The sequence below is a fragment of the Eumetopias jubatus genome, unplaced genomic scaffold (genome assembly GCF_037043125.1).
Source record: "Eumetopias jubatus isolate StellerSeaLion01/CBP00866 unplaced genomic scaffold, mEumJub1_p1.0 scaffold_11, whole genome shotgun sequence".
Lineage (NCBI taxonomy): Eukaryota > Metazoa > Chordata > Mammalia > Carnivora > Otariidae > Eumetopias > Eumetopias jubatus.
In genome coordinates this window covers 125,147,394-125,158,475 of record NW_028274817.1, presented here as the reverse complement: position 1 = coordinate 125,158,475, position 11,082 = coordinate 125,147,394, and positions in this window count along the sequence as shown.

Here is an 11,082-nt window from a genome sequence, read left to right as displayed (position 1 = left end):
ATGAGAAGGGCCAGCTTTCTGGAACCGTAACCAATGAGAAATAGCAGATCCTTGAATAATGTAGGAGACACAAGGCTTATGTGTCTTTATAGTCTTTACATAACTGTGTGTGTGTGTGTGTGTGTGTGTGTGTGTGTGTGTGTGTGTGTGTGTGACTTGCTAAGATTATCATCATTAATGGAAGAAATACGGCGTCTGCCTTTATGGACCTCAAAAGCATTGGAAAGCAACCATTAAACTTAAGACATTATACATAATTATATGATCTACTGTTGATGTTGAAATTATTTATTTACATCATGTTGCCCTAGCAGCCGCGGGGGAGGGAGCTCCTTCCTCCCACTGGTCCCTTGGCGACAGCAAACACTCCCACAATCAACCACCGAGACCACTTCCTAGTGGTTCTGTGTGCAGACGACACATACACAGGGTGTTCTTCCTAAACTCACAGCTCTGGTCTCTGTCCTTGATCTTTGGTCTGTACTGTTTCCAATCCGTGTCCCTGACAAACGTGTTTGACCTCATCAGCAATGACGAACCAAAGACACTGTCAACAAACTGTCCAAAACGGGGCTCAGTCTATTCCGCGTGTGGCTAAATAGTATTCATCTGAAGTTGTGTGCGAATGGTCTCCCGGCGGGGACACGGTTCAGCAGGACTTGACTCACAAATAAAATGAAAAATGTGGACCCACTTCCCTAACGCTAGATGCACTGGCCCAATGCACTGGCCCAATGGAACAGGGGTATTCGTGCATGTCAGGGAATATTAACTCAGAGTCGAAAGTGTTTGTTTTTTTTTTTTTTACACTTCAGCACTGCTGTTTCCCTTCGTTGGAGGAGGTGCATGATGCAGAATACTCTGGAGCCCAAACCAGTGTTGAGTTTTCCCTCCAGCCTCCAAATACTACAAAAGTAAGAACACATCTTTTAAGCACATGCGTGGAGACTTGCCGTGGAGTTGAATTTTTTTTTAATTTTTTTAATATACTTTATTTTTTAATTTTAGTAGGCTCCACATCCAACATGGGGCTTGAACTCACGACCCTGAGATCAAGAGTCACATGTTCTACCGAATGAGCCAGCCAGGACACCCCGACCTGAAATACATTTTTGAAATAAAAGGTGCCTTCCACTCTTGGCACCTTTCTGGAATAAATTAAAACATACGAGTTTGTTAGATACCACAGGCACCACCCTATAACCCCAAAATTCTGAAATGATGTGGCTTGAGGCGTTTATGAAATAACGAGCAGACTTCAGATCTGATAAGCCCTATTAAAAACAGAAACCACGAAAAGATACACAACAATAACTATTCTCCCTTTAATGAGCCAAAATGAAAAAAGTATGTGGCTCCCCATAACCTGTCGTTACCTGGTTGGTAGGGGAAAAAAAAGTGTTGCATAACGCACACGTGGGATGTAGAATTAACATGGACGGAATGTTTGCCTAACTGTAATTTTCCAATTATTCTGATGTAAGGGGACTCCTCTACCTGTTTCTAAGAAGTGTAATTTATCGTTCTCCAACGGTCTCCTTCGGAGTGCGTGATTCTACTGCCTTCCACATGCCTGCACCTGCCCCAAGGGCGATGACACGGCTGGAAGGACTGGGACATTCGATCTAAAGTCTTCGGTCGTGGAAGGCATGAACGGTACCCGTGAATAAATGTTCCGACATTAATAGAGGGAGCCGGCATGATGATACATGGCAAGGGATGTACAGGGCTTGAGAGGCTGCTCCAGAAATGCCCCAGACACAGGGCTCTGCCCAGGTGGCCATGCACACCAGTGGACGGTGGGGGTATTGAACTTGGGCTTTGACACAACGGAGCAGAACTGAGAATCCGTTAAAAGTTTTCCTCGACAACCTGCCTCAATCTCCCTCCACGGCCACCTGCTTCGTGTGTTTCCAGACCTTTTCTGCGGATGCGGGTCCCCCAGATGCACACTGGAAGATGTACGTTTCCTATGCGTGCGCCCTCTTTCCCCAAAAGCAGGCACGATGTCCTTGGAATTTGGTGAGTCACTTTTTCACATGTCGGTATGTCATAGAAATCCTCCCCTGACCCAAAAAAGAGGTCTTTCCATGTTGGTTTTTTTGTTTTGTTTTGTTCTGTTTCGTGTTTTTACAACTATAGCTTACTCTGTGTAGTGGATGCACTGTGGTTTATTTTCAAATTCTGCCTTAACTTGATGGTTATTTCTGAAGCCGCTGTATTCTTGTTTCGGTTACTTGCTTAGTACTTCTCATGAAGAATAGTAAAAGAAACCAAAGGATCTGATAATCCCGCCACAGAGAAATTTCTGTTGCCCTTTTGTTTCAATAAGGGATGTATGCCCACGGCAAGAAAACTCGAGTGTATGGACATTATCTCTTTACCATGCTTGCCTTGCAAATATAATTCAGTAAGAAAAGATAACCTACAGGGTGGGCAGATAACATAAAGAAACATTTCACACACTTAAAAGCAATATGCAGAAAGTAACTCGTAATCATAGGAAACAAGCTGAAGATTGCTGGAGGGGAGGGGGTTGGAGGGTTGGGGTAACCAGGTGATGGACATTAAGGAGGGCATGTGACGTAATGAGCGCGGGGTGTTATGTAACACTGATAAATCACAGACCTGTACTTCCGAAACCAGTACCTTATATGTTATTAAATGCATTAAAATTTAAAAAATTAATTTAAAAACACGCAGAAAGTAGCATATAAGGGACGGTGAACTGGTTAATTTAAAAATGCCACAAAATTTTTTAAAAAGTCACCAATCAAGGTGGAAGAGTTTTTGCCTACAAAACTGGCAAAAAAAAAACGAAAAACAATTTTTAAGTATAAGAGTCTAACAACCGTCTGGGGAAAACTTTAAAAAAAAACCAGTCCATTGAGTGGAAACAAAAGGAATATTTTCTGGAGGTTCATCAGCCAATCTTGGCTAAAATTTGATAGGCATCTATGAGGAGGACATTTGGAGGAGGAAGAAGAGGAGAAGGGGTGGGCATTTCTCTATTTTGTATGCGTGTGTGACTGTTTAAAGTTAAAATCCTGGAGGCAGGGAGACAAAGGAATGGTGGGGAAGCCACTCCCCACGTGAGGGTGCAAGGTGCACGTTGGCCCCACCGTTCCTCCTCCTCCGGCAGGACTGCCAATGCCCCGGGGAAAGCACACAGACGCTGAATGAAGCCCCGTGAGCTACCAGATGCACCAGAAGAAGGTGAGGAAGAGCGGAGGCATTGTCCACGCTCCCGTCCTCCAAGGGGACACTAAACCCATCCAGGACCTGTGCTCCTTCCTGTACTTTGACTTCCAGCGCTGGCTTGCTCTAGCTCTCGAAAACGGGACTGTGCCATCTTGCAGGACTGTGTGAGCCAAACTGTTGGCAGCTTGCAATCCAATCACGGCAGGGGTGAGTCTTTACACAACAGAAATGAGCAAAAGCTGCAAGTCTGGGCATTATTTTCCCAGGGGGTAACTGGCTTACCAGCACATCACTGCGGGAGACCTAAACCAACCTGCAACAGAGTTTCAAGCGAAGCATATGGTGGCATGATGTCTGCAAGCCACAAACTGGTTTTCACAGTGTGAATGGGATATACTGGTGGTGGGGGTGACAGGTGCAAAAATGAATGTGCAATGGAAATCTGGAATGCCTCTAGGAAAAATTCTGAGCTACCAGGATGTTCTCAAAGTAAGCTACTAGACCCAATAGCGTAAACGTAAACTGAGGAGAAACATGCGTTCCACCGCCAGTTTCTACTTAGACACAAAACAGACGGGTAAACCTGAAAATAGGAACATTTGCAATGCAGAAATTCAGCCCACTGCAACCTCCCTGTTGTTTAGAACAACTGCCAAGAAAGACAATAATGTTTTTCAGAAGATCTGCTAATTTACTTTGTCTTTTTGTTTTTTTTAAAAAGATTTATTTATTTCAGAAAGAGCAAGAGAGCACAGAGGGGGCGGGAGAAGCAGGCTCAACGCTGAGCAAGGAGCCCAATGCAGGACTCGACCCCAGGACCCTGGGATCACGACTGCAGCCAAAGGCAGACGCTTAACCGACTGAGCCCCCCAGGTGCCCCTCTGCTGATTTACTTTCAAATGTCCAGAAATACACTGGGCCCACACAGGTGAAGGCACCTCCCAACGCTACACACAGATGGAACTCAAAACATAAAGTGGCCGCCAATAAAAAATGAAATTAATAAAAGTTTTATTTGGCATTCATAACCTAAAATAACAAGCAAGCCCCTCACTAGGGGATCAGTGGCCAAGTTCAGAAGTGGAAGGAATGGTGAAGAGTGATTTATAACGATTTCTTTATAACGTTGGCTCCACGACGTGATTCCACTTAAAAGCACATATTGCAAGAAAAGAGAAGCTAACTATCGGGCTGGCAGACAGACTCACAGAAGCAAACAGTCAGACTCGGGTACGGTGGGAAGCTGGAATGTGGAAAACAGGGAGTCTTCTATAAACAGGGAAAAGATGGACTCAGGAAAAAGCAGGGAAAAGAGAAAGAAGAGGCAGAGCGAAGGTCCTGTGGCAGGAGTTGCTGTGGGATGTTCTACATGAGCAAAGAGGCTGGGGCATCTGGAAGTGGAGTAACCAGTCTGATATGCTGGAGGGCAGATTACAGATGGCCTTCCACATGTTGTGAGGATATTGTCTTTTGCTTGGAGGGCAATGGAGAGCCACTCCAGCATTTGGAGCAGAAAGACATGCACATGAATAATTGCCATCACTAATGAGTAAATGGGAGTGCAGGGCAGCTAACTCGCCCGCCATCTTGGCTCCAGGTAGATATAGAACCTGGACTCAAACCCAGGTCTGTTCGAACCACCCAGCCTGACTCCTTCTGCTCACGATTCCCCACAGTGCTCTTGTAAATACTTTCAGCTTTGCAAGAGATCTAACGCTGGTGATATTTAGAAGAAAAGTCCAAGACGGAATCAGAGGTGGGAAATGGAATCCATCAGAAAATGCCCTTTGCATGCCCACTGCAATATGGAGACTCCATACGGGCATCTTCAACACCTCTTTTCTCCCCCATTGAGTTCCTTGCCCAGGTGCACTTTCTGTCTATCTCTGCATTGGGAGCTCTTGTTGTATAAACTGGTTTCCAATTTTTTCTACCTCGTGTCTCTAGTTCCATGCAACTGGAAGGCTGCACAAGCCGAGCTCACACTCTCGTTGGCACGACATGTCCTAGCTTTCAACGTGTCATGATTCAGGCTGTTGCTCTGGCACCAAGATCAATCTTGTTGTAAATTTTGAAATGAACTTTGTTCTCTCTTTGCATTGCCTTCTTTGCAAGCAACCCTCAAATGCTCCCCAACATCAAAATATTCTTTAAGACCGTGGTTTTCCAAGAAATCCAATCAAGAAATGGGCAGAAGACATGAACAGACATTTCTCCAAAGAAGACCTACAAATGGCCCACAGACACGCGGAAAAAGGCTCAACATAGATATTCATAGTTGTGTGAATCTCTATGTGGTTAAGTAGGTTTTGTTTCTGTGCTATGTTTAAGACATAGGCGCACTGTTTAAAATTATCCTTTTACTCCTTAATAGTACAATATTTACAATATTAACTAAATATTATGCTATCTACATAACATTAAAACTGTTTTTCAAAAATTAATTTTAAATATTGAATATTACTAGTTTGAGTGAACCATGTGCCTCTTAAAGAAAAAGAAGAAAAAGCATTTTTAAAATGGGTTATCCACATGAATCCTGCCTGGCTAGAAGAAACGAAATCTACTACTGTATTGAAACCCTACCATGAGGTTTATTTATCATTACTTAAAGAATTTTTTTTTAAAGATTTATTTATTTATTTTAGAGAAACGGGAGGGGGGAGAGGGAACATCTCAAGCAGACTCCCCGCTGAGCACAGAGCCGAATGCAGGGCTCAATCTGACAACCCTGAGATCATGACCTGAGCCAAAATCAAGAGTCAAACACCCAACTGACTGAGCCACTTAAAGAATGTTTTTTAAAGGAACCCCTTAAAGAATGTTTTTTAAAGGAACCCCTTAAAGAATGTTTTTTAAAGGAACCCCTTAAAGAATGTTTTTTAAAGCGCAAAAGCTGACTTTCAGTGAAGACCAATGCACAGAAAACAGGAATCGCCAAATGAGATCAAAGAAGGAAAATAAAAGTATGGGGTTAAGACACAGGGAGATGGATAGTATTTCAGGGTCTTCCATCCTGATATGGACAGGCTGGATTCTTCAGCCACAAAAGTCAAACCTCTGCTTTGAAAGAGTGAAGACAAACACGTGGAGACCCACCAGTACCTCTTTCTCCTTGAAAAAGAGAACACACCGGTGTATCGAGAACTCCAAATGCCTATGCAGATCCTCAACAAGGATCAGGGAAGGTTAGTGCAGGGGCTGGTTGCCCCATCACCAGCCACCAGGAGCTGACAAAGATATTCCACCACCGTTAAGAACGGAAATCTATCCAACTGGATTCCCAAAGCAGACTGTAAAACATAATGGCAATATCCAATGACTATGGCAACTTTGACACAAAGTTGTTAAAAAAAAAAAAGCTGGACCAACTTTCTGTCAAAGTACAAATTTACAGAGATTGGGAATAAGAGCTGCAGAAAAGAAAATATTACATAATGACGGACCATTAATATCTGCCCTGTAAAATGCTCATGTATTGGCCAGAAGGCTGGTGTGTGCCATGTGGGATAATGGGAATGAAATGAAAAAAAAATGGATTCCAGTTTTTGATTCATAGATGTCATGGGAAAGACGGCAATAGGTTTCTTCTCGACCCCAGCTGGCTTTCAATCCCTCCTTAAATCACCAATACTGAGCTCCGATTTAACGTGGAAAAGTAAAGAGATTCAGAGCAGGCAACGGGGGTTTGCATAGAAAACTTTTTCTAACACCAAGCAAGATGCAAGAGTGGGTCATGCATTCAATTTGGTGCATCCCCACCAGTACTAAAAATAACTTGAAACAAAGCAGTGCTCTATTTAGACATTACTAAAGCATATTTGAAAACACTATTTCTACCCTACTAGTATCATAAGTTAGAAGTGTCTTGCTCGGAATGTTGAAAAAGAAAAGCAAAGCTGGTGGCATCACAGTTCCGGACTTCCAGCTCTATTACAAAGCTGTCATCATCAAGACAGTGTGGTACTGGCACAAAAACAGACACATAGATCAATGGAACAGAATCGAGAGCCCAGAAATGGACCCTCAACTCTATGGTCAACTCATCTTCGACAAAGCAGGAAAGAATGTCCAATGGAAAAAAGACAGTCTCTTCAACAAATGGTGTTGGGATAATTGGACAGCCACATGCAGAAGAATGAAACTGGACCATTTCCTCACACCACACACAAAAAGAGACTCAAAATGGCTGAATGACCTAAACGTGAGACAGGAGTCCATCAAAATCCTAGGGGAGAACACAGGTAGCAAACTCTTCGACCTCAGCCGCAGCAACTTCTTCCTAGAAACCTCGCCAAAGGCAAGGGAAGCAAGGGCAAAAATGAACTACTGGGACTTAACCAAGATAAAAAGCTTTTGCACAGCAAAAGAAACAGTCCACAAAACCAAAAGACAACCGACAGAATGGGAGAAGATATTTGCAAATGACATTTTCAGATAAAGGGCTAGTATCCAAAATCTGTAAAGAACTTACCAAACTCAACACCCAAAGAACAAATGATCCAATCAAGAAAAGGGCAGAAGACATGAACAGACATTTTTCCAAAGACGACATCCAAATGGCCAAGAGACACATGAAAAAGTGCTCAACATCACTCGGCATCCAGGAAATCCAAATCAAAACCTCCATGAGATATCACCTCACACCAGACAGAATAGCTAAAATTAACAAGTCAGGAAACGACAGATGTTGGCGGGGATGCGGAGAAAGGGGAACCCTCCTACACTGTTGGTGGGGATGCAAGCTGGTGCAGCCACTCTGGAAAACAGTATGGAGGTTCCTCAAACAGTTGAAAATAGAGCTACCATATGATTCAGCAATTGCACTCCTGGGTATTTACCACAAAGATACAAATGTAGGGATCCAAAAGGATACATGCACCCCAATGTTTATAGCAGCGATGTCCACAATAGCCAAACTATGGAAAAAGCCAAGATGTCCATCAACAGATGAATGGATAAAGAAGACGTGGTATATATACACAATGGAATATTATGGAGCCATCAAAAGGAATGAAATCTTGCCATTTGCAACGACGTGGATGGAACTAGAGGGTATTATGCTGAACGAAATAAGTCAATCAGAGAAAGACATGTATCATATGACCTCACTGATATGAGGAATTTTTTTTAAATTTTCTATTGTTATGTTAATCACCATACATTACATCATTAGTTCTTGATGTAGTGTTCCATGATTCATTGTTTGTGCCTAACACCCAGTGCTCCATGCAGAACGTGCCCTCTTTAATACCCGTCACCAGACTAACCCATCCCCCCCCTCCCCTCTAGAACCCTCAGTTTGTTTTTCAGAGTCCATCGTCTCTCATGGTTCGTCTCCCCCTCCGACTTACTCCCCTTCATTCTTCCCTGATATGAGGAATTCTTAATCTCAGGAAACAAACGGAGGGTTGCTGGAGTGGTGGGGGGTGGGAGGGATGGGGTGGCTGGGTGATAGACACTGGAGAGGGTATGTGCTATGGTGAGCGCTGTGAATTGTGCAAGACTGTTGAATCACAGACCTGTACCTCTGAAACAAATAATACATTATATGTTTAAAAAAGAGAGAGAGAGAGAGAGAGAAGATAGTAGGAAGGGAAAAATGAAGGGGGGGAAATTGGAGGGGGAGACGAACCATGAGAGACTGTGGACTCTGAGAAACAAACTGAGGGTTCTAGAGGGGAGCGGGGTGGGGGATGGGTTAGCCTGGTGACGGGTATTAAAGAGGGCACATTCTGCATGGAGCACTGGGTGTTATACGCAAACAATGGATCATGGAACACTACATCAAAAACTAATGATGTAATGTATGGTGATTAACATAATAAAATTTTAAAAAATGTGTCTTGCTCACCTTTGGTTTCAGGGGTGTCTGTGTGTGGGAGTTCTAGATAGTTCTGCCAAATGCCACAGTGAGGGTTTGAAAATCATGGCTTATAGGATCTCATGTTAAGCCACAATGATGTTCAAGATTATATTCCGTGGCTAAAATTTTTTAAAAAACACAAGAAACAATGAGTGTTGGTGAGGATGTGGAGAAAAAGGAACGCTCATGCACTGTTGGTGGGAATGCAAACTGGTGCAGCCACTCCAATATGGAGGTTCCTCAAAACATTGAAGATAAAATTACCATATACTCCAGTAATTCCACTACTAGCTATATACCCAAAGAAAACAAAAACACTAATTCAAAAAGATATATGCACCCCTATGTTTACAGCAGCATTATTTACAAGAGCCAAGATACAGAAGCAACCCAAGTGTCCATCCATAGATGAATGGATGAAGATGTGGTGTGTGTCTACAATGGAATACTACTCAGCCATAAAAAAGGATGAGATCTTGCCATTTGAGCGAACATATATGGACCTAGAAATCCATTTCACTTAAGTCAGACAAAGACAAATACCATGATTTCACTCATATGTGGAATCTTAAACAAATGAATAAAGAAACCAAAAAAAAAAAAAAAAAGCACAGAGAGACCCATAAATGCAGAGAACACCTGGTGGTTGCCAGAGAGGAAGGCAGGGAAATGGATAAAATGGGAGAAGTGGAGGGGGGGACACAGGTTTCCAGTTAAGGACTGAATAATTCATTGGGATGAAAGGCACAGCACAAGGAATACAGTCAAATACAAGTGTAATAGCGTCATATGGGGAAAGATGGAAGCTACCCTTGGGGTGAGCACAGCGTTAGGCGAGCATAACATGTAGAAAAGTTGAGTCACTATGGTGTAACACTCTGTGTCAACTATACTCAAATCTTTTTTAAAAAAACATTATATCCTGAAGAGAAGCAGAGATTTCCCAAATTCAATCCTCAGGGACCACTCCCCTTAAGACAAGGGATAGTGTGAGTGGGTTGGAGAAACAAAGGAAGCCAAGAGAAAGAAAACGCATCTAACCATCTGTTGACAGTGAAATGGGTATTTCCAGGGCATTAAAATGCGTCTATCATCATGCCAAATTTGTCCATCCTGGCCTTTCAGACATTTGGGTCATTATTCATCCTCAGCAAAACTCAGCATGGTGCAGAATAACCCCAAGAACTCGCATCTCTGACAGGCAGGTGACCTTTGTGCATTTCCCACTTACTGGACTGACCTTGCTTTTTAACCTTTGGCTTCTGTGGGGCTCCCCGCCACCCTTTTTCCAAGGCACTGGTTTTAAGCAGCCTGCACACAAATTCTGATTCATTATTAAGAATTGTTTTTCGGCCAGTGGCTTTCCGAGACATTGCTCCCAAGGGCACTCTAAGAGCTGATTTTGCACTGGGCTCGAAGCCAGATGCTTATAACGAGATACTAAAGCCTGAGTCTTTTCTCCATGATGTCTTTGAGAACTAAGATCATTTTGGGTGAAATTCAAGACTCAGGTGGGCAGGTCCCCACCTTGGCCAATTGTTGGCTATGGGAGAGACAGAGAAACGGGGAGCTGTTGTTCGACGGGCATGAAGTCTGGGTTCTGCAAGATTATGTTTCAGAGATATTTCGTGCCTATAGTTAGCTACATCGTAATGTGCACTGAACGTTTTGTTGAGGGTAGATTCCATATCATGTGTTCTTTACCGCTACAACAAAAGTTTATCTCAGTTTGTAACTTCACAGGGTTCGTAAGATGGTTTCTTGCATGAACTTTTGGAAGGCATCTTGCCTGTTAAAATAGACCCTCGGATGGGCTGACTGAGTGGAGTTTAAGTAGATCATAGTTTTCTGCCTAAAGCAAAGCATCAAATCCCAAATTCTCCCATGAATACAGTCACCATAGGTCTTCAGCGTTTTGAGTTTTATCTGGCATCCAATGTTCGCATCAGAAGGAACACAGAGAATCGGGTTCTTAGTTTCTTTAACCAAGTCTTGTTAGTTTTATTATGGAAACA